General features: G+C 43.6%; 1 protein-coding gene and 1 non-coding gene across 3 annotated transcripts in view; both read right to left on the bottom strand.

The window, feature by feature from the left end:
• TTYH3 (tweety family member 3) overlaps window positions 1-24,536 on the bottom strand; it is a 184,521-nt gene that overhangs the window by 103,565 nt on the left and 56,420 nt on the right. The window lies entirely within an intron of this gene.
• Window positions 10,077-10,182, bottom strand: LOC122737544. Its single transcript, XR_006354374.1, has one exon. It is a non-coding gene; the product is annotated as a U6 spliceosomal RNA (small nuclear RNA).

Genomic DNA, 24,536 nt, shown 5'->3' with positions numbered 1-24,536 from the left:
GTCAGGAAGACTCTTCCTGAGTTCAAATTTGGTCTCAGATACTTACTAGATTTGTGACCCTGGGCATGTCATTTAATGCTGTTTGCCTCAGTTTTCTCATCTGTAAAATGAGCTGGAGAAGAAAATAGCAAACCAGTCTAGTATCTTTGCCAAGAAAATCCTATATGGGGTCATGGAGAGTCAAACACCACAGAAAACGATTGAATAACATACCCCAATAACAGCTTCTCTCCCCTCCTAAGTATAACTACCTCAAAGCTCTCGACCATTTTTACACACACACACACACACACACACACACACACACACACACACACACACCCCTCCCAGATACACTTATGGCTAGAGATATGGAGAAATAAATTACTGGGTCATTTACTACATGGCTAGAACTCAGAGAGCAGGGTGGTATTCATAGATTTCTCACAGGCTTAAAAAGCATTATTCAACACTGCCCTAGTGGAAAGAATACTAGACAAAAGCCCAGGGATCCACTTCTTATTCCATTACACTCCACAGGGACAAGTAAGTCACAGAATCTCCTCAATGCCTCAGTTTTTCCCCTATGGAAAAACAGCTAAATTTTGTCTGCTGATGTACCTTCCTTCCCGAGAGCACTACAAAGAACCACAAGACAACACCTCTAAGATACACAAGCCAATTTCCCAGAGGAGTTCTGGGTCAACACTATGATGTAAGAGAGGGAATCCCTGATGGCAGAGACGTTAAGCTCAGTAAAGCAACTAAGGGGATTTCTGTTGAGGTTGAAAGTAGAGAAACAATGCAAACCAAGATAATGGTCCCAAGAGTACAACCAAGAGAAAGAAAAAAAAATTGCTACAAAGACGAAAGATGTGGCATGGCAAAGAAGTCCCCAAGTCCACATGTCTGAATGAAGGCCTGACGTGACCCAGCTCCCTGCTGTCCCCATGCCACCCCCTACCCATTCCAATCCACAAAAAAGGCTAAAGGGAAGCAGACTAGGTAGCAGATGTGGTGAGTAAGAACTTCACCGAGACTAGGTTCTGAAATGATTGCAAGTAATTCTGGAATAACAGAATGATCATAGGATCAGAGAATCAGAGGTGGAGAGGACCTTAAGAACCATTTTAATCCAATCCCCTGATTTCATGGAAAAGGAAACTGAGGCTCAGAAGTGGATAGGGGGCAGCTAGATGGCACAGTGGATAGAGCACCGGCCCTGGAGTCAGGAGTACCTGAGTTCAAATCTGACCTCAGACACTTAACACTTACTAGCTGTGTGACCCTGGGCAAGTCACTTAACCCCAATTGCCTCACTAAAAAAAAAAAAATTTTAAGAAGTAGATAGAGCCTTCAACATCAACTCCTCAGTGGTGCCTCCTCCTGGCCCCATCATCATTCATGACCCTTACTTGTATGGAAAACAATTTAATACATTTTTCTTAAACTTTATATGACTTTTTTTGGGTGACAGGGCTATGAGGATTAGGTGACTTGCCCAGGGTCACATAATTAGTAAGTGTCAAGCATCTGAGGCCAGATTTGAACTCAGGTCTTCCTGAATCCAGGGCCAGTGCTCTATCCACTGTGCCACCTAGCTGCCCCCCCCTTTTTTTTGGTGAGGCAATTGGGGTTAAGTGATTTGCCCAGGGTCACACAGCTAGTAAGTGTTCACCTAGCTGCCCCCTTTTGACCCTTACTTGTGACAAATGATTGCCTTATGGAGAAATGGATGTATTCAGCATTCAGGAAATTTCTCCACTAATTCTTCCCGTCCAAGGTCACACAGGTCCTGAGTGTCCAAAGTGGGATTTGTTCCTCTGAGACTCCAAAACCAGTGTTTTTCCATGGTACCACATGGTTATGAGGGGCTAAGGAACTTAGTCCTGCTTTCAACCTAAGAGTTTCTGAGTTCAGCCCCTGAATGGTGAAGGCTATACAGTAAGGTGAAAAGCTGAATTTTCTGCTCACATTGATGGGAAGGAATTTGGATAGTCAGAACACAATCAAAAGAATACAAAGGTTTTGACAGGAAAGTGAAGCCTAGAGAATTCTCTACCCCCTTCTTATGCCACCTCATCCCTGTCTTTGACCCTCCCCCTACACCACCTTCATCACTGTCATTCCCACCCCCACCCCCAGACAACTGTATAACCTCCTCCTCATCCAACAGGGAGACAGTGACTGCTGACACTTCAGTTATAAAACCAGAACAACTTTTCCCAGCTGTCTGGGACCTACAGGAAGTTGTAAGATCAAAAAACAATCAAAGGCAGGGGGCAAGACCCACCACAGTCTGAGCCAAGGCCTATATTTGGGGGATGGAGGTGGGGGTGGTGAGAAGGGAGGAAATGCCAATAGCTGCTTCTCTCCACCAATCCAAGGATGCCATACTCTCTTATAGAAGATCCTGCCTAAGAATAAAAACAATTCTTAACCCTTATCCAGCACTTAAGAACTTCTCATCTATCCCATGTATTGTGAGTAGGGAAGACCGTATTCCCATTTTTATAGAAGAAGAAACTGAGGCACAAAGAAATTACCCAGGGGGTACAGGGATAGTTAATGGTAGAATTGTGATTAGAACTCAAATCTTGGTGGGGAGGGCAGCTAGGTGGCGCAGTGGATAAAGCACCAGCCCTGGATTCAGAAGGACCTGAGTTCACATCTGACCTCAGAAGCTTGAAACTAGCTGTGTGACCCTGGGCAAGTTACTTAACCCTCATTGCCCTGGAAAAAAAAAGGAACTCAAGTCTGCGGAACACCCCTCACACTCAGGGGTCTTCTCACCAAACTGCCCAATATATAGGCCTGTTCCAAAAAGGACTAAAGTCAAGGTAGCCAGGGATTATAATGAGTAAAGCAGTGCACTTGGAGTTAGTTTGATCTGAATTCAAACCCTGCCTCAGACATTTCCTAGCTATGGGACCCTGGACAAGTCACTTAACCCTTCTCAGCCTTGGTTTCCCCATTTGTAAAATGGGAATAATAATAGCACCTTTGAAAGGACAAAATGAAATAATATATGTAAAGTGCTCTGCAAACCTTACAGGGTTATGTAAATGCCAAGTATTGTTATCATTCAGACCTATGGATGGGTTTCTGTCTTAGAAGTAAGGTTTACACATATGATCACAGCTCTAAGGCTAGAGGGGATCTCAAAGACCATCCAATCCAACTCCTTCATTTTAGAAATAAGAAAAGTGAGGCCAAGTGAGATTAAGTGACTTGCTAAAGGTCACGAAGGCTGTAAATGTCAGAAGCAGCATCTCCAAGCCAGTTCTTGTTCTCATGTACTCCAGTAAATAGGACAGAGAAGGCAGAAGGGTTGTTTCTGCTGGTGGGAGTGCCCCTACTTGCCTGAGGGCTTCTATTTCAAGGACAATGACTGCAATATGAGATGCACTGTGATGGAGGGGAAAGAACAATGAGTCATGGTGATTCCAGCCCCAGTTGCACTAGCTAGCAGGTTCCCTATGTGACTCTCACCTCTGTTGACCTTCAGCTTCCTCATCTGTAAAATGAAGAAGTTGAACTGAATATTTTCTAAAGTCTCTCAGACTGTAAGCTCCAGGAGGGCAGGCACTGTGTCAAATCTAACTTTGTCATTTTCGATCTAAATGTATCGTTTTCTCACAGTGCTTTGTACACAGTTACACTGAATTTTAAACTGGATGGTGATGGCTTATCTTGGCAGCAGTTCAAAACTCAAAGCAAATAGGGGGCAGCTAGGTGGTGCAGTGGATAGAGCACCGGACCTGGATTCAGGAGGACCTGAGTTCAAATCCAACCTCAGACACCTGACATTTACTAGCTGTGTGACCCTGGGCAAGTCACTTAACCCCCTCATTGCCCTGCCCCCCCAAAAAAACTCAAGGCAAATAACAGTATTAAGCACTTACTATGTGCTAAGCCATGAGGAAACAAGACAAAAATGAAGTGAACAGGGAGCTTTTATTCTGGAAGGACTGGAGGGAGATACAACATGTACATATATAAATATATGCAAAGTAAATGGGGAAGATGGCCGGGAAACAGGAAAGGCTTCCCATAGAAGGTGGTACTCAAACTGAGCTTTGACGGAAACTGCATTCTAAGATGTAGCACATTCCAGACACAAGGACAGCCTATTCGAAGAGACAAGAAATGAGTTGTTTTGTATTGAATGATTGCACCAAATGCTAAGCTTCTCATCCTACCTTTTCGGAGAAGAATAGCTTCCCAAACTCAACGAAGGGCAAAGAGAAAGAAAGAAGCAACCTGACTTGGACAGGTACCTACCTGTGCAAGAGAGAGGATCAAAGATTCATAGCTCCTGGAGATCTTAGGGGCTAGCTAGTCCAATCCCCTCATTTTTATTTATTTGTTTGTTTTATTTTTCAATTCCCTCATTTTAAAGATGAGGAAACTGAGGCCCAAGGAGGTTTTGTGACTTATGCAAGGTCATGTAGTTCATGTCAGAGTCAGGATTCAAAACCAGGTCATATGATACCAAATCCAGCCTCTTTCCACCATGCCACCACCTCCCTGTTTCTCCCAAACAGATATAGCAACTGATATGTCAACGTGGGTTTAAAGTTTCCAAAGAACTTTCCTCATAACTCCAAGAGGTAGGTAAGGATAGTGTTACTCCTTTGTTACAGACGGCAGTGGGCACTGAAGCACAGAGAAATCGAGGCTCATGCTGGAGGAAGTATCCAAGCCAGCATGTGAGCTCACCAACTCTAAGAGGAATGCTCACTCATTCCACACAGAGGATCGATGCAGATGTAGCTGGTCCTGGTCTGCAGAGCTCTGGGAATCACTGCCCACGTGCTCTACAGCCTACAGGCTAGAAGCCAACTAAAGCAGCAGACACTTCAGATAGGAGATGGAGGCTGGAAGAGCAGGCAATGGGGGTGGGGGGTGGGGGTGGGCAGAGAAGGGCTCTAACAGAAGGGCCAGCTCTTTGGCTGGGAGAGAAACTGCTAAGCAGCAGGACCATGGCAATCCGCCTAAACCCAGGGCAGGTTCACCAGGTGATCTCCAAGAAATTATTAACTCTTTTCCAGCTGCCGCAAGGTAGAATCCAGATTTCTTCCATTAGCTCTGCCTCAGTTTTTCACCATCTTCCTTACTATTTGGTGAATACCAGTGTTTCTCCCCTTTTCTTTGGGCCTTCAGCCCAACTACCAATGAACGGGTTATCAGTACCTCCATCAGGAGCTGGAAGGAAATAGAAGTGAGCCCCAAATCAGTCACTTGGGTCCTTGGAGTCTTGGAAGGGAAGAGGAGGAAATAATTAGCTATACTAAGATCTGGAGATGGGTTGTGGGCTTGTTTTTTCAATCAATCAACAAACACTTATTAACCACCTATTATTTGCTAGGTATTCTGCTAGGCGTTGAGTATATGATCCAGAGAAATAGATGACTAGGAGTTGACTGTGAGAATGTCTACAATGAAGAGGGACAAGGTAGATTAACAGCAGGGGAAGGCTTATTTGTGAACTTCAACAAATATCCACTTCTGGAGACTGCTGGCTCTAGTATACACCATTTAACAGGGAGTAAGACCTGAGTTCAAGTCCTGGCCTTGGTTAAGTCACAGCCATAGTTTCCTTATCTATAAAATGTGTGTGTGAACTTATCTCTGTGTGTTCCCGTGTGGGGGGGGGGAAGGGGTGATAATAATTGCAGGAAGAGTAATTTACAATTTATAGCACTATATAAGCATGAATGGGACATGAGAAATCTGCAAAATGAAAGGATTGGGGCATCTATATTTTTTATTTTTATTTTTTAATGGGGCAATGGGGTTAAGTGACTTGCCCAGGGTCACACAGCCAGTTAAGTGTCAAGTGTCTGAGGCCGGATTTGAACTCAGGAACTCCTGAATCCAGGGCCGGTGCTTTATCTACTGCGCCACCTAGCCGTTGGGGCATCTATATTATTTCAAAAATCTCTTCCATCTCTAACATCCTACATTTGACTCTATGAAGTGGCATGCTGGATCTGAATTCAGGAAGACCTGAGTTCAAATTCTTCCTCAGAATCCTTACTTCCCATGTGATTTAACTATCTGCCTCAGTTTCCCCACTTTAAAATGGGAGTAATAATAACCCCTACCTTTCAGGGTAGCTATGAGGATAAAGTGAGATAATATTTGTAAAGCACTTTGTAAACCATAAAGAGCTATAGAAATGTTAACTATTATCATCATCATATAATTTAAAAATCTATAGTGACTTAATGACTTTAAAATCTGGCTATATTCAATGGTGAGTAGCAGTGTGGACTAGTGGATAGACAGTTGGCCTTGGAGTCAGGAAAACCTGGGTTCAAGTGCCACCTCTGACATACACTGGCAGTGTGTGTGATCCTGGGTAAATTATTCAACCTCTCATTGCCCTCAGGCAACTCTCTTAAGACTAAGTTGCAGAGCAGGTGCCAGCCTGCATTAGTAAGAAGAATTTCCTCACTGGGAGTTCCCAGGGCAATGAAAGTACAGGGTAATTAAAAAAAAAAAAACCTTAAGCCCCCCCCCAATATAATTGGTTTCTTTTATAATCTTATGTATTTTATTTTATGCACTTAAAAACACAATTCAAGGGGGTGGCTAGGTGGCGCAGTGGATAAAGCACCGGCCCTGGAGTCAGGAGTTCCTGAGTTCAAATCCGGCCTCAGACACTTGACACTTACTGGCTGTGTGACCTTGGGCAAGTCACTTAACCCCCATTGCCCCGCAAAAAAAAAAACAACACAATTCAGAGAAGTGCTCCCTAGGCTGTACCAGACTACCCAAGGGGTCCATGACACAGAAAAAGCTAAGAGCCCCTGCCCTTGTTAAAACTCAGACTAGGTGAGCCAATTCAATTCAACAAACATTTTTAATTCAATTCAGCTCAATATTAATTCAACTCAATTCAATAAACATTTGTTAAGCCCCTAAACAGTGCCAGGCACTGTGCTAAGTTCTGGGAATACAAAAAGGGGAAAAAGAGAGTCCCTGCCCTCAAGGAACTTACAATCTAATGGGGGAGACATGCAAACAAATATATGTAAAGCTAGCTATATATAAGATAAATAGGAAATAATTAACAGAGGGAAGGCACTGGAATTAAAGGGTTGGAGAAGGCTTCATGTAGCAAATGGAATTTGGAGGTCAGTAGTCAGAGTAGAGGAGGGAGAATATTCAAGGCTTAGGAGGTAGTCAGAGAGAATGCCTAGAGTGGAAAGATGGAGTGTCTTGTTCGTGGAACAGCCAGAAGGCCAGTGTCACTGGACTGAAGAGTCCATTTTGGGGATCAAGATGTAAAAAGACTGGAAAGGTAGGAGGGTGCTAGGTTATAAAGGGCTTTGAATGGCAAAAAGAGCATTTTATATTTGCTCCTGGAGGCAATAGGGAGCCCCTAGAACTTATTGCATAGGGGAGGTGACACGATCAGATATGTGTTTTAGGAAAACCATTTTAGTGGCTTAAAGGAGGATGGATCGGGGTGGGAGTGGCAGGAGCGGGGAGACTTGAAGTAGGCAGACTCACCAGCAGGCTATCGAAGGAATAGAGGAGTGAGATGATGAGGACCTGCACCAAAATGATGCCAGCATCAGAGGAGAGAAGGGGATCTAAATATTTAGGAGAGGCTGCAAAGTTGAAAGAAACAGGCCTTGACAATAGCTTGGATATAGGGGGTAAGGGAGAGTGAGGAGTCTGGGATGAACCTGAGGGACAGACAGGGAGGAGCATATTGCCCTTTACAGCAATAGGAAAGAGGGGAGGGGGAGGGGGAGGGTTTAGGGGAAAAGATAATGAGTTCTGGTCTGGACATGCTGAATTTCATATGTCTACTAGACATCCAGTTCAAGATATCTGAAAGGCAGTTGGGGAACTCAGCAGTGAGAATCATTCGAATCAACTGAGCAGCGTCTTAAAAATAAGTAAGTAGGCAGGCAGACAGATAGGTAGATAAACAAGCAAACAGAACCAAGTGCCAAACCTGACTGGAAAACCAAGCTGCCAGTAGACAGCATTGGGGGAAAGGGATGCTGTGGAAACAGAAGGGACCAGAACATCTCAGGAGCCACAGATTCCAGTCCCAGCTCTGCCACTAACCATCACAAGCCCTTGAGCAGGCCTCTCTCGGGGTCTGCCTTTCTGAGGCGCCTAAATTAGATGATCTCAGAGGTCCTTCCCAGCTCTGACATTCTGGGAGTCCATGAGCCCTGTGTTCCAGCTGGACACGCAGGCATCTCTGAGCTGCCCTGAAGCTGCCTGTCTCCCTGTCTCTGTCTTCTGGCCCGTGATTGGCTGCCTGACTTTACAGCTGCATAGCAACATGCAATCTCAATGAGGTGTGTGAGTGGGAGGGAGAAAGGTAGGGGGAAATAACACAATCAGGGCCATTCCCATATTCCTCCCCAGAAAAGGCTCATTCTGTGGTTCTCTACCTCTGGCCCCACTGAAGCCCAACTCATTGGATAGGAAGTGGAAGGCACTGGCTTAAATGCTGGCTGCTGCTGGCCAGGGAAGTCTGTGACACCTTTAGTGGGGAAAACGAGGTCTGCTTACCCTGTTTTCCTCACTCCTGCTGGGCAGGAGACATGGCTGTTTCCCAAGATCCTCCAGGGAAAGGGGAAACTAATCTCCCTCACACCTTAGCTATGCACACTGTGAGCCCAGCTCGGGAATAGTATGATGGCCCCTGCTTTTGGAGGACTGATGGGGATGATCCATCCTGCACACGGCTGCCTTCCTGATATTCCTAAAGAATAGCTATGACTTGAATTTGATGACACCTATGCGAACGGTGTGTGCACTTCACTGGGAGCTATTATTTCATTACTGTAGGGAATACCTAATGTGGAGACTCCTTTTACTCACATAAATTCAGCACGGGTTAGCAGCAGCTGGGAGGGAGTCAGAGTGTGGGTGATCCCTGCCCCCCTCACACCCAATGAATGTGAGCTCCCTGAGAAGGGGGACTATCTCTTCACTGTCTCCACATCCCCTGTGCCTAGCAAAGTGTCAGGCACATAGTGCCTGCTTAATAAGTACTGGCTGAGGGCAGTTAGGTGGTGCAGTGGATAAAGCACCAGCCCTTGATTCAGAGGACCCGAGTTCAAATACAACCTCAGATATTTGACACTTGCTAGCTGTGTGACCCTGGGCAAGTCACTTAACCCTTATTGCCCTGCAAAACAAAACAAAACAAAAAAAGAAGTGCTGGCTGATTGATTGATGAGGGGGGTCACTGATGGGCTCATTGCTGAAGCTTTGCTTTCCTATCCATCCACCCAACACACAGCAAATCTCTTTTAACTTGGTAAAAATCCCAGTGAGGAGAAGGGCAGGGGGATGGAAGCACACACAGGGCTTCAGGGGGTCTAAAAACATAAACAACATACTCAACCAAAAGCACCAGAACATGTTAAAGCTGGAAAAGATCATCTGGCTCACTTTACTTGTCTTCTATTCTGAACTTAACTAATAACACATGTGAACATTTCAACATTTAAAAAAAAACAGAAAAAAGGAACACAAATGAAATTGTGAAGTTCCATTATGTACAAAGATATATACAAATGTATATTACATTTAACAGAGGACTGGACTTGGAGTTCTGAAGGACTAGGTTCTTTTTTTCTATTTATTTAGACTTTTATGTTCTCCCAAAATTACATGTAAAAATAATTTTAACATTAATTTTTAAAATTTTGTGTTCCAAATTCTCTTCTTCCCTTCCTCCCCACCCCCCCTTAAGAACACAAGCAATTCAATATAAGTTGTACATTTGTAGTCATGCAAAACATTTCCATATTAGTCAGGCTGTGAAAGAAAACGGACAAAAAAAACTTAAGAAAAAAGAACTAAAAAATTATGCTTCAATCTGTATTCAGAAGCCATCAGTTCTTTCTCTGGAGATGGATTGCATTTTTCATAAGTCCTTCAGAGTTGTCTTGGTTTGCTGAAAATAACTAAGTCATTCATAGCTGATCATCTTACAATATTGCTGTTATTTTGTATACAGTACATTTCACTTTGTATCAGATCATGTATGTCTTTTCAGGTTTTTCTGATAGCATCTTGCTCATCATTTCTTTTTTTCTCTTTCTTTCTTTTTTATGGAACACTTCACGAATTTGTGTGTCATCCTTGCGCAGGGGCCATGCTATCTTCTCTGTATCGTTCCAATTTTAGTATATGTGCTGCCAAAGTGAGCACCTGCTCATCATTTCTTATAGCACAACAGTGGTTCCATCATGATCTCATCCCAATTTGTTCAGCCATTCCCCAGTTGATGGGCATCTCCTCAATTTCGAATTCAACTTTTTTTAAAATCTCTTTTTGGATACCAACCTAGTAGTGGTATTACTAGGTCAAAGAGTATGCATGGTTTTATAGCCCTTTGGCCATAGTTCCAAATTACTCTAGAGAATGTTTGAATCAGTTTACAACTTCATCAAGAGTGCATTAATGTCTCATTTTCCCTATATCCCCTACAAAATTTGTCATTTTCCTCTGCTGGAAGGACTAGGTTCAAATCCTGCCTTGGACACTTACTACCTATATGAACCTAGGCAAGTTACTTAACTTTTCATAGCTTTAGTCTCCTCATCTGGAAAATGGGGATAATAATAATGCCTACATCACGGAATTATTGTGAGGATCAAATGAGATAACGTATTCAAAGTGCTTGGTAAGCTTTGATGGGTTATATAAATGCTACTCATTCATTCATTTCTATAATTATTTATTTAATCATTCATTTGTTCGTTTTTCATTCATTCATTTACTCATTCCTTCCTTCCTTCCTTTCTTTCCTTCTTCATTTATTCATTTTGCAGGGCAATGAAGGTTAAGTGACTTGCCCAGGGTCACACAGCCAGTAAGTGTTAAGTGTCAGAGGCCGGATTTGAACTCAGGTCCTCCCGAATCCAGGGTCAGTGCTTTATCCACTGTGACACCTAGCTGTCCCTATTGGACAACCCAACCAGAGAGAAGCCTGCTCAAAGTTCTCTTGCATGTGAACAGATTCATGGGGTAGAGACATGGAATTTCTCTGACTTCTCCTTAAGACAATGCTTCACTCAGATGGGAGTGAAGGGTAAATAAGTGGTTACTGATCAGATGTATGAGTGCTCCTGGGGATGCCCCTCCCCCCAGCCTCTGGAGCTATGCCAATACCTGATCAGAGGTGATTCTGCAGGAAGCCAAGTGAATTGAACCCCCAGGGTGATTCATTTTTAGATAAAGACTAGACTTCTCTTGAGTGGTAAAAGAGATCACCTATACCTACACACAAAACCTTAACAAAAGGCTTGTTTATTTTTTTTTATTTTATTTTCCCTAATTACATCACAACGATTTTTTAAACATTTAGGTTTTTAGTTCCAAAATCTAACCTTCCTATATACCCTCTCCCTGAAACAGCAATCTGATATAGGTTAGACATGTACAATCATGTAAAACATTTCCATGTTATTCATTTTGTATGAGAAGACTTGAGTAAAAAATATAAAAGAAAGTGAAAAATAGTACATTTTAGGCTTTCCTGAATGTCTACATATTCCCCTGAGGGAAGGTGGAGTCAAGTATTACCAGATTAAAGGTGCTAAAAACCCCGCACCTAAGAAAAAGAATGCCTTCACCCTAGCTCTCCAATTTCACTAAGTCCTTGGTCCCTTAACCCAGTGTATATGACAAGCAGAATCCTGTTTCCTTAGCCTAGAAAGTTTAGCCTCCTCCTCTCTACTTATCCTAATTCTACATATCTTTCAGGGTATTGCCAAGTGTCTATTGGATGTCTCAAATTAAATGTCTCATTTGTTGCTGTTTAGTCCTTTCAGTCACACCTGTCTCTTCATGACCCCATTTGAGGGTTTCTTAACAAACATACTGGAGTCCTTTACCATTTCTTTCTCCAGCTCATTTTACAGATGAGGAACTGAGGTAAACAGGGTTAAGTGACTTGCCCAGGCTCATACAGCTAGTCAGGAAGATAAGTCTTCTATCCATCACACCACCTAGCTGCCCCTGATGTCTCATAGACATCTCAAATCGAATATGTCCAAAACTGAACTCAACTTTTCCCCCAAACCTCCCCTTCTTCCCAACTTCCCTTACTGTTAAGGGCACCACCATCTTCTGTGTTACCCAGGCTCACAACCTAGATGTTACCTTCAACTTCTCCCTCTCTCACCCTGCCCCCGCCATATCCAATCAGTTGCCAAGTGTGATTATTTCTACCTTCACAACATCTCTTGTATATGTCTCCCTTCTCTCTTCTGACATCCTCCTTTATGTTCCTAGCACAAGACACTCCATCTCTCAACCACCCTGGTGCAGGCCCTCATTACCTCACTCACTGACTACTGAAATAGCCTCCTGGCTGGTATCCCTGCCTTGAATTTCCCCCTCCAGTCTATCCTCCACTTAGCTGTCAAATTGATCTTCCTTTAGGGCAGGTCTGGCCATGTCCCTACTTAATAAACTCCAGTGGCTCCCTATTACATATTCTTTCCAGGATTAGTTATAAAATCCAGGATCTTTTTTTTTTTTTTTTTGCGAGGCAATGAGGATAAAGTGACTTGCCCAGGGTCACACAGCTAGTAAGTGTCAAGTGGCTGAGGCCAGATTTGAACTCAGATCCTCCTGAATCCAGGGCTGGTGCTTTATCCACTGTATCACCTAGCTGCCCCCTCAGGATCAGTTTTAATCCATTTGTAACTTGCCCCTTCCTACTTTTTCAGTCTTCTTACATCTTAATTTCCCCCACATATTCTGTGATCCAGTGACACTGGCCTCCTTGCTGTTCCTCTCACATGATGCTCCATGTCCTGACTTTGGGTACTTTCACTGGTTGACCCCATGCCTGGCACTCTCTCCCTCCTGATCTTTGCCTTCCTGACTTCCTCCATATCTTAATTAAAGTGCCACCTTCTGCAAGAAGCTATCTTGATCCTCTATAACCCTAGTGCCTTCCCCCTGAAATTATCCAGAAGGATGGTATTCACCTTCTCCTTTATCTCAAAGGAGTCCTTCATGACTCCCAAGCCAATGTTTGGGATCTCTCTTGCTTGTACCCAGCTGTTTACAAGTTGCCTCCCCCATTAGACCGTGATTTCATTGTGAACAAAGACATGTTTTTGCCTTTCTTTGGACCTCCAGTGCTTAGCACAGAGGCTGGTATACAGTAAGTGCCTAAGAAATGCTTGTCAACTTGACCAGAGTCCGGCCTCTTTTATGAATCCTTCCCTGACAAGGCCTCCTTTCTGTGTCTAGCATGTTTCCAGGTCCACAGAGGACACTGAATAAATATTTGCTCATTGATTGACTCTCTGAACTTCCAGTCCATTTGCAGAGATCATTAAATACTGTCTCATATTTTCTTTCATTCTTTCATTTTGGTCCCCTTTGCCCTTATCCCCAACTCCTTACCAAGCTTCCTAAGCCTTTTTAGGACAGGGCTTCATCTTTTACCATTGAAGTGCCAAGAAAGCTAGATTTGGAGTTAGGAGTCCAGGCTTCTATCCCTGCTCAGTCACTCGTAGGTTTGGGGTCAACCTATTTATGTCTCAATTTCTCCCTCTGTAAAATTTAGACTATAAGCTCCTTGAGGGTAGGGACTGGGGGGTTTTGTCTTTTTTTGTATCCCCAACACTTAGTACAGTACCTGACACATTTGTTGTTGTTCAGTTATTCAGTCATGTCCAACTCATCATGACAAAGATGATTTCTTAGCAAGGATACTGAAGTGGTTGGCTGTTTCCTTCTCTGGTGTGTCCCCATTTTGCATATGGGGAAATGAGGAAAATAGGGGTTAAGTGACTTGCCCGGGGTGATGCAGCTAGTAAGTGTCTGAGGCCAGATTTGAACACAGATCTTCCTGACTCCAGGCCCAGTACTAGACCACCTAGCTGTCCACCTGGCACATAGTAGGCACTTAATAAATGTTTATTTACTGATTGCTAAAATGGGGGAAATGTTTCCTGCCCAGGGTTGCTGTGAGGACCAGTTGGGATAATGAATACAAAAACACCCTGCAACCTATAAAGTACTACGGGGAAATTAGGGATTCCCACTCCTGTCATATTTTCCACAGGTATGACCTAGGACAAGACTGGGCACATACAAGACACTCAATAAATATCTAGCTAATTTTTAGGTCAGTCACTTCCCTCCAACTTCTTTATAAACTGCATCTTCCAAATAGGAAGAAATAAACAAATGTGTTCCCAGGGTCTCTTCCCTGAATAACAAAGAGTACAAAACTGGTGGTCAGAAAAACTTGGGTCCAAATCTTGCCTCAGATACTTACTAGTTATATGACCTTGAAAAATGACAACCTCTGAGCCTCAGTTTCTTTATCTGTAAGATGGGAATATATTATAGCACCTACTTCACAGAGCTGTTGTTGAGGATCAAGTGAGATAAAGTAAAGCACTTTGGAAACTGTAAAGCACTATATGAAGTCAACTACTATGATCACTCATTCAATTAAACCATTTTTAGTTTTTTTATAGTTATCTTTTGGTTTTTAGATCACCTTATTTCCAGAATAAATCCCAGCACCACTACCACTCACCCACCCGTTGTGACAAAGAATGGAAGGAAAGAAGGGAAGGAATGGAGGGAAGGAGGAAGGATGAAACAAGGAAGGAAGGAAGAGAGGAAGGGAGGAAGAGAGAGAGAGAACAGAGGGAGAGAAGGAAGAAGGAAGAGAGAAAGGGAGAGAGGACAGAAGGAAGCAGTTCAGCAAAGCTACCCAACACAACTTCCATGTCTGACCATATATGCAACATCACACACACACATACACCATTGTCTCCCACCTGTGCAAGAAACAGAGAAAAATCCATTTTCTCCATTCTTCTCCAGGCAAATTCTGGTGGTCATTATAGTTACACAGTATTGTTTCTTTTTTCCCCTCTACATACATTGTACTAGATGCTGGGGATCTTCTAGACCCATAACATAGATCATGTTCACAAAGTCCTGTACACTTGAAAAAACACTTGCCTCAATGGCTCTATGCAGCAGAGGGGGAAGTTTAGCATCATCCCCATTATAAAAATTCAGTTCAACATTATTTTACAAGTGCTTATTACATGCAATGTATTGTATGGGATGCAAGAGATACAAAAGAGAGATCTAGATAAATATAGATATAACAGTTAAAATGTAATTATATATAGATTATATATACATATATAATAGGCCATTTCTATGAGGTGAAGCAATTAAAATGGAGAAATTCAAGGGGCAACTAGGTGCCACAGTGGATAGAGCACTGGCCCTGGAGTCAGGAGTACCTGAGTTCAAATCTGGCCTCAGACACTTAACACTTACTGGCTGTGTGACCCTGGGCAAGTCATTTAACCCCAATTGCCTCACTGAAAGAAAGAAAGAAAGAAAGAAAGAAAGAAAGAAAGAAAGAAAGAAAGAAAGAAAGAAAGAAAGAAAGAAAGAAAGAAAGAAAATGGAGAAATTCAGGCAAAGTAGGAGAAATTAGGGATGGGGTACTGCATGGGAGTCAGGAAACGGCTTCATGGTAAAAGAAAGAGAATTCAACCAAAATGGGGAGTGGGGTAGGACAGAATATATTCCAGACCTGGAGAATGAAAGATTAAAAGTATGGAGATCATAGGGGCAAAAGATTAAAAGCTGGAAGGATCATAATAGACCATCAATGAGTCCAACCCCATCATTTTACAGATGAGGAAACTGAGGCCCAGAGAAGTCAAGTGACTTGTCTAAGGTTAGAGTCAAGATTAGAAGCCCGTTCTTCAACATTCAAATTCAGTTCTTTTTCCCTTGAAAAGTGCCCTTCCCATGGAAAGGGCCTACTGAGACAAGGAAGATAAGTGGCAGGGCCCCACATTTCCTGATTCTTAATTCAATCCTCCTTCTTCCACCCCTAGATGTAATTCTGCCCCTCCACTCCACTCCACCTCATTCCCCACCAAGAGCCTCTGGAAATTTGTCCAGAACTTTTAGATCTCCATCTCAACACTAGAGAGTGCAATTAAAACAAAACTGAAGTCATCACTATTGCCAACCAAGGCTTCCCTGCTCTGGAGCAGATAGAGGGATAAGGGAGTGGGGTGGGGGGGAAAGGGGGAGAAAGGAGGGAGGAAACACCCAACCCAACCCCTATGTCAACAACCTGAGGGAATCAACATTAAAGATGCTTGGCAATTTAATAAGGCCTTTCATCAGACTACATCAAAGAACTCAGCAACCTCATCATGATCATTAACAGAGCTCCATAAAGCTAACCACCCCTCTACCCTCCATTTTTTCATATAAGAAAGCTGAGGCAGAAGGAGATAAGCTTTAGCCACAGGGCAAGCGTCCCAACCCCCAAGTTTCCCAATCTAACCACTTAGTCACTTCTCCCCACCCTCTTTTCCTGGCTTCTCCCCGGCTCTAGGTTCAAGGCGACGGGTCTAGAGAACTCCAAGAACGGAAGAAGTCTTCAAGGCTGAGCCCTAAGAACAAATAATAAAAGATACTTCAATGTCTACTGTATGCAGAGCAGTATGTTAGGACACTGGCCTGGGGAGATACAAAGTAGAGATAAGATGTGGGCCCTGGGGAATGAGACAGAAACATAACTATAAGACACACTATTGCATCGGTACATCAGAGTGTTACAAAATGAAGATGTGTATGTGAGAGGTGGAGGGAGGTGAGGACTTTACGAACCAATCAGGAAAGCTTCCATAAAGGAGATGGTGTCCCAACTGGGCTTCAGAGTCTTTGACAAAGGTAGGATGGGTATTCTAGGCACAGCCTGAGAAAAGGCACAAGGGACAGAGATGGGACAAAGAATAAGAGTTCAGATCTGGGATGGGAAGGTTAATGATGCCACATCAAAATGACATGACTCGGGGCAGCTAGGTGGCGCAGAGGATAGAGCACCAGCCCTGGATTCAGGAGGACCCGAGTTCAAATCCAACCTCAGACACTTAACACTAGCTGTGTGACTTTGGGCAAGTCACTTAACCCCAATTGCCTCACACACACACAAAAAAATGACATGACTCTTGGGGCAGCCAGGTGGCGCAGTGGATAAAGCACCAGGCCCTGGATTCAGGAGGACCTGAGTTCAAATTCGTCCTCAGATACTTGACACTTACTAGCTGTGTGGACCTGGACAAGTCACTTAACCCCTACTGCCCCAGGGAGGGGAAAAAAAGACAGGACTCGATTTATTCAATACCTACTATGTGCCAGGCTCTGACAATAGGAATATACAACTGAGATAATCCTTGCCTTCAAGAAGTTTACAACCACCAAGGAATCAAATAGCCCCAGAGAAGCTCAGTGAAATCCCTACATCTACTAGATCTCTCAACCTTTCTCCATTTCCAAGTGCAGCCTCCAACTTTGTGAGGAGAAGGCAGACTGGGGGGCTCACAGGAAAAGGAGAAAAATCTCCTTTCCCGCTAGCTCCCCATGACTTCATTTAGAGAGTTTAGGATTAAAAAAACCCACAAGGGGAGACAAGAAAAACCAACAGGAACCAGAGGGTCATCAAAGAAAACCTCCCTTGACAACACATTCAAAAGCTCCAAAGTGGCATTTGTAAGAAAATGTAACACAACTGGGTTTCATTTTAATAAGTATCTAAGCTGTGACCTGTGCTCGGGACTAAAAATAACACATTTCAAATTGCTGCTTGGCAGAAGCAGGGAAGAGGGGAAAAAGTGAGAAATGAAAATGAAATGAAAAACTTAAAGAATAACTCGAGCTCCCTAATACGGAAACCACAGGTTTCAACCACTTGATTTATTTTAAGCTGCACAGATTTCCTGCCCAGAGATGTGGGTCATATGAAACGAACTCTGGGCTGAAGTTAAGATAGCTTTGCCAACATTGCTTCGTGACCTAGCAGGGGAAGAACACTCTCTCAGGACTTTATTCCCTCCCCTCCTTCCATGAAATGGGTCTAAGGTGGTCAATGATGGCTTACAGAAGTGGGGCTGGGGGGGAAGCATGCTTAACAGTACTAGGACTAAGGCATAGATGAAGAGTTGGAAAGGACCTTAAAGGGCATCTAGTCTAATTCTAATTCCCTCTTGTTGCTGTTGTTGTTGTGTTTACTCAGTTGTGTCCAACTCTTTGTGATCCCATTTCTAGGGTTTTCTGGCAAAAGATACTGGAGTGGTTTGCCATTTCCTTCTTCAGCTCCTTTTATAAGATGACGGAAACTTGAAAGCAACTCTGTGAAGTAACTTACCCCTGGATCACACAGCTAGTAAGTGTCTGAGGCTGGATTTGAATCAGGAGTTGAGTCTCCTGATTCCAAGCCCCAGTGCTCTATCCATTGTACCACCTACTGCTCTCCCTCCCTCATTTTATAGATGAGGGAACTGAGACCCAGAGGATGAAGGGATTTTTCCAAGGCAGCTGACAGTGTGAAATGGGATTTAAATGTAGGTATCAGATCTGACTCCAAATTCAGTATTCTATTATAATATGCTGCCTCATTCCCTACAAACTAGAGTTATCAAAAAAAAATTGTACAGACTGCTCGATGGAAAACCATCACCAAAAGCGTATGACTGATTAGAGGCACCATGACGCCAGTCTTATTTTGGTTCTTGGTGAGAACAGCAGTGTGCCCAGAGCTCTTACCCCCAGTTATACCCAGCATCTATAACCAAGATCTCACAATTATCCTTAATTAGATTTCATTACTTGCAGAGGAGGAGCTGCACCTCTGCTGGGGTCTGACCAAGGGCCTGCTGCCAACACACTGACCTCAAAAGGCCTGAATCTTTGGAATCAAAGGCCAGGTCTGGGAGACTACTTCAAAAACCTCATCAACACACAGCCAGTCAGAGCCGCCCTGGAAACAATGAATGATAACAGCCACAGGCAAAGGCTGCCCCAATCATAATTGGCTCAGGGGCTGTTCTAGAGAATAGAGCCCCCCTCCCATCTAAGGCCCTGTGGCTTTTTCTCTCACATCCTTTCTATTCTCCATCATCCACCAAGGCCAGGAAAATAGGTTGCTCACTGTCCAAGGACAGGACTTTTCCATTTGGCAGACAAATTCTCCCTGACTGGAAAGCCCATCTGAATCCTATCTGCCCTTCAGGGCCCAAATCAAGGAATACTTCTCTCGTGAAACCTTCCAAGACTACTGTAGCTGGTATTACTCTCCCTGCCCTGAAATCCTGAGGCATTAATTGTCTATGATAGCTGTAGGCAGCTAAGTGGTTCAGAGGACTTATGTTATAGTTGTTCAATTGTGTTGACTCTCAGGACTCTATTTGCAGTGTTCTCAGCAAAGATACCAGAGTGGTTTGCCATTTCTTCTTTAGCTCATTTTACAGATGAGGAAACTGAGGCAAACAGGGTGAAGTGGTTTGTCCAGGGTTACACAGCTAGAAAGTGTCTGAGGATGAATCTGTACTCAGGAAGATGAATCTTCCTGACTTCAGGCCTGGCACTCTATCCACTGTGCCACCTAGGTACCCAACTCAGTGGACTTAGTCACATCTGAGTTCAAATCTTAGCTTGGTCATCTACTAGCTGTGTGACTGTGGGCAAGTCACTTAACCTCTCTCAATCTCAGTTTCCTCATTGATAAAATAGGCATAATAGTAGCACTTCTCTCCCAGGGTTATTGCAAAGATCAAAGGAGATAAAATATGTAAAGTACTTTGCAAACTTTGAAACAATATATAAACATTAGTTATTATTATTACCCAGAGCACAAATTGGGAATTCTCATACCTAAAGCAAATTGAGTTAAGGAAAAAGAGGCAAAATCAGGTGTGGGCAAAAGTGCAGCTAGGTGGTGAAGTACATAGAGTGCTGAGCCTGGAGTCACAAAGGCTCCTCTTCTTCCTCAGTTCAAATCTGGCCTCAGACACTTACTAGCTGTGTGATCCTAAGCAAGTCACTTAACCCTGTTTGCCTCAGGGAATGGCAAACCCCTCCAGGATCTTTGCCAAGAAAACCCCAAATGAAATCACAGTCAGACAAGATTGAAATGACTCAACAACAAACAGTTCAACCAGTGATAGCATCATCCAGAGTTAGTGTGTCACATTGAAAGAGAGGGCAGTCCATTTACAAGGAAATTCAGTCATTGCCCCCACAAGGGTTGAAGTGGAAGGTGGGACCTGGGATATGGGACATCTAAGTGATAGGACCCTGGGGAATGGTAGCTCAGAGGCAGTAGCCATGAGTTGGCATGGATTAACAGAGGAGCAGGAGGCAAGGCACAGACAGTCAATCAACAAGCATTAATTAAACACTTACTACATCTGTTAACAAGTATTTATTAAGCACTTAGTATGCACCAGGCACTGTCCTAAGTATGGGGGACACAAAGAAAGGTAAAAATGCAGTCCCCTGCTCAAAAGGAGTTCCATTCTTATGGGGGAGACAACTATGTATAGTCAAGATATGTGCAGAATAGATTGGAAGGGCATCTCAGAGGGAGGGCACTAGCAGTTGGAAGTACCAGGAAAGGCCTTCTGCAGATGGTGAGGTGTGAGCTAAGACTGATATTGAGAGGAAGCACATGACCTAAAGAAAAACACTGGTCTCCCAACCCCTCGTCCTGGTTCTGTTTGTATCGCTCAACTTAGCATATCATTATATTTCCTTTGCAGGCAATTTCTTGCTCCCTATACAAGTACCATAGGGCAGCTAGGTGGCTCAGTGGATAGAGGTCTGGGCCTAGAGTCAGGAAGACCTCAGTTCAAATCCAGTCTCAGACACTTACTAGCTGTGTGACCCTGGGCAATTCAATTCACCCTCTTTGCCTCAGTTTCCTCATCTGTAAAGTGAGGAAATGGAAACTGCTCTAGTACCTTTGCTAAGAAAACCACAAACAGGGTCATAGAGAGTCAAACACAGCTGAAACAACTCAACAAGGCATATAATTCCTTGAGGGGAAGAGGCCTATGCCTTCTACTGCTCTATACTCCCCCACTACATCTAGCATCAGACTAAGCACATAGTAGGAGTCTGATTTATTATCTATATAAATCAAAGAATTGCCCACTACCTTTTTTGTTTCCCCCCCAATCTCTGTTTCACCAAAACGGGTCTATTCTCCCAGTCACACAGACAAGAACATTGGTGACCTTTCTCAACTCCTCACTCACGCTCACCCCACACAAGTCTGCTGTCAAATATTACCTCTGCTATCTTCACAGACTCTCTCAAATACATCATCTTCTCTCCACTTACCAAGCCCAGCCAGCACCCCACACCAGACAATCATCATCTCCTGCCTGGAGCATTTGCAGTAGCCTTCTCCCTGCCTCGAGTCTCTCCCCTTGGTAATCCTCCCCTCAGCTGCCAAACCCAGAGATTTGACTATGCCACCCCCTGCTCATAAACTCCAATGACTCCTTATGATCTCCTGGATCAAGTACAAAATCCTCTAATTGGAATTCAATGCCTTCACAACCCGGTCCCTTTTTCCCATTTCAGTCTTTTTTCTATTTTACTCCCCTCATGCACTCTACAATCCAACTACATTGGGCTACTTGCTGTCATGGCTATGTGACTTTACACTGACGGTCCCCTGTGCCTGAAATGCTCCCCCTCTTCTTACTTCCACCTCCCAACTTCCTTCAAGACTCAGTATCAAGGGGCAGCTAGGTGGTGTAGTGGATTAAGCACCAGCCCTGGATTCAGGAGGACCTGAGTTCAAATCTGACCTCAGATACTTGAGACTTATTAACTGTGTGACCCTGCGCAAGTCACTTAACCCTCATTGCTCCCCTCCCCGCAAAAGACTCAGTATACATCCCACCTTTCACAGACCTTCTATTCCCCCCCACCCCACCCCAGCCCAGCCTTTGCTCTAAGATTACTATCTACTCTGTATGTATCTCATATGTACATAGTTATTTGCATCTAGTTTTCCCCATTAGAATGTAAGATCTTTGAGAGCCTGGACCATGTTTTTGCCCCTTTGTAATTCTAGTTACAAAGAGGCAGCTAGGTGATGCAGTGGATAGAGCACTGGACCTGGAGGAAGAAGTCCTGAGTTCAAATCCAGCCTCAGATACTTCCTAGCTGGATGAGCCTGGACAAGTCACTTAAACTCTGCCTGCCTCAGTTTCCTCAACTGTAAAATGGGAATAACAATGATACCTACCTTGCAGGGTTGTTGTGAGGATCAAAAGAGTTATCTATAAAGCACTTAGCACAGTGTCTGGTGTATAGCAGGCACTTAATAAATACTTATTCCCTCGGACCCCTCCCCCATGCTTAGAATAGTTCCTGAAACACAGTAGGCTCTTAATAAATGCTTACTGATTAATTAACTGACCACAATTATGCCCAGAGTAGGCACTTAATAAATTCTCATTCCCTTGTACCCTTCCCTAGTGCTTAGCACAGTTCCTAAAACATGGAAGGCTATTAATAAATGCTTGTTGATTGATTAACTGACCATAACCACTCCCATTCAAACCCTAGGCGGTCGATAGATCATTAAATACATCATTCCACATCATTCCTTCACTCAATAGCCATTTGCTGAGCTCCTGCTATGTGCAACATGTAGACTGCTAGGGGATATCCGAAGATATTTAAGACATGGTCTCTGCCTTCCAATAATAATAGTTTAAGATTGATCAGCAGGATCCCAAACATAAAATTAGTTTAGAACATAACAAGAGCACAAGAAGGGTCCATCAATTGCTATCTGAGGTCAGAGGCAAGGAAGGTTTTCTGACAAAGAAATCTAGGAAGGTTGGTTAAATAAGGTAACATCTGAGCTGGGGAGGATTTGGGGGGTCAGACAGAGGGAAGGGTATTCTAGAAATAGGGAGTTGCATAAGCAAAGGCATGAATGCAGGAAAAGATAAGACATGCACACAGACAGAGTCCAGGGGAAAGAGTACTAAATGTGAGGTCTCTGGGCCGGAGTTCAAATCTGAATTCTGTAATTAACTGCTTCTGTGTCCCAGGACAAACAAAAGTCAATAAATAATCTGAGATCCTCTCCCAGATGGTCCTCTGAAAGAGGGAGTTGAGGGCAGCCATTTCATCATTTCACACCAGACTGAATTTCATCATGAGTTCCCTCTGAAACTCACACTTCCTCGATATGCCCCCTGGGGGCCAGCCCTCCCTCTGATGGGAAAAGGTGGAGGGCAGACATCAGAGAGCTCCTCCTAGCACCTCCACCCACACCAGCCAGCTCAACATTTTCAAACCAGTTGCGCTACTATGGACTTCATCATGCCCCTTTACTGGGTACCTCCTCACTCCCCACCCCACTTTTCAGCTTCTTTTTATGTGTTGTTTTCCCCTTCCTACCATAAGATTGTGAGTTCCTTGAGGGCAGTAGGCAATTACTGTCTTTTGCCTTTCTTTGTAATCTCAGTACTTAGCACCATGCTTAGCAAAGGTTATTGTTCAGTTATTTCAGTCGGATCTGACCCCATTTGGGATTTTCTTTGGCAAAGATATTGGAGTGGTTTGCCATATCCTTCTTCAACTCATTTTACAGATGAGGACACTGAGGCAAACAGGGTGAAGTGACTTGCCCAGGGTCACGCAGCTAGTAAGTGTCTGAGGCCACATCTGAACTCAAGTCTACTGCCTGTCTAGCAAATAATGGCTCTTAATAAATGATTGTTGACTATTGAAATAAAGGTCAAAGGTTCTCCCCATATGAATTCATACACCTCTTGTAATCTATCCATGGGGGGCAGCTAGGTGGCACAGTGGATAGAGCACTGGCCCTGGAGTCAGGAGGACCTGAGTTCAAATCCAGCCTCAGACACTTGACACCTACTAGAAAGATAAAAAGAAAGAGAGAGAGACAGGGATAGGGATAGTATAGGGATAGTATAGGTGTAGATGTAGGTACAGGTACAGGTATAGTACAGGTATAAGTATAGGCACACATATAGATATATGTATAAATACAGGTATAGGTTCTGGATATAGTAAAGGTGTAGGTATAGGTATACATATAGATATATGCATAGATTATAGATATGTCCTTTATGGTTAATTTGAGTGTTTATAAGGATACATTTTCTAGGAACCATTTATTCTTTTTTTGGTGAGGCAATTGGGGTTAAGTGACTTGCCCAGGGTCACACAGCTAGTAAGTGTCAAGTGTCTGAGGCCGAATTTGAACTCAGGTATTCCTGACTCCAGGGCCGGTGCTATATCCACTGCGCCACCTAGCTGCCCCCGGGGACCATTTATTCTATAAATGTATAGAACACCTATTATATCCAAGATACTATACTAGGAAGTGTAGGGCTGGGGACAGTTAATTTCTGGGGATAAAAACAACAACAACAATAATACTAGCATTTATATAACGGTTAAGGTTTGTAAAGCAGTTAACAAATATCATCTCATTATATCCTCACAACAGTCTGGGAGGTAGATACTATTATCATCCCCATTTTACAGATGAAGATGCCGAGGCAGAGAGAGGACCCCAGCTGCTCTTCCTGTCCCCTATGAGAGTACAAAACAAACTGGTGACTCTTTCCTGGGGTTGTCTGACCTTGCCCATGTGGCTACAGGTTGATCCACCCAGGGCTGTCCAGGGAGAGCCTACT

The sequence above is a fragment of the Dromiciops gliroides genome, chromosome 1 (genome assembly GCF_019393635.1).
Source record: "Dromiciops gliroides isolate mDroGli1 chromosome 1, mDroGli1.pri, whole genome shotgun sequence".
Classification (NCBI taxonomy): Eukaryota; Metazoa; Chordata; class Mammalia; order Microbiotheria; family Microbiotheriidae; genus Dromiciops; species Dromiciops gliroides.
Note: the sequence above shows the minus strand (reverse complement) of the source record. Positions and strands in the feature narration are given on the sequence as shown.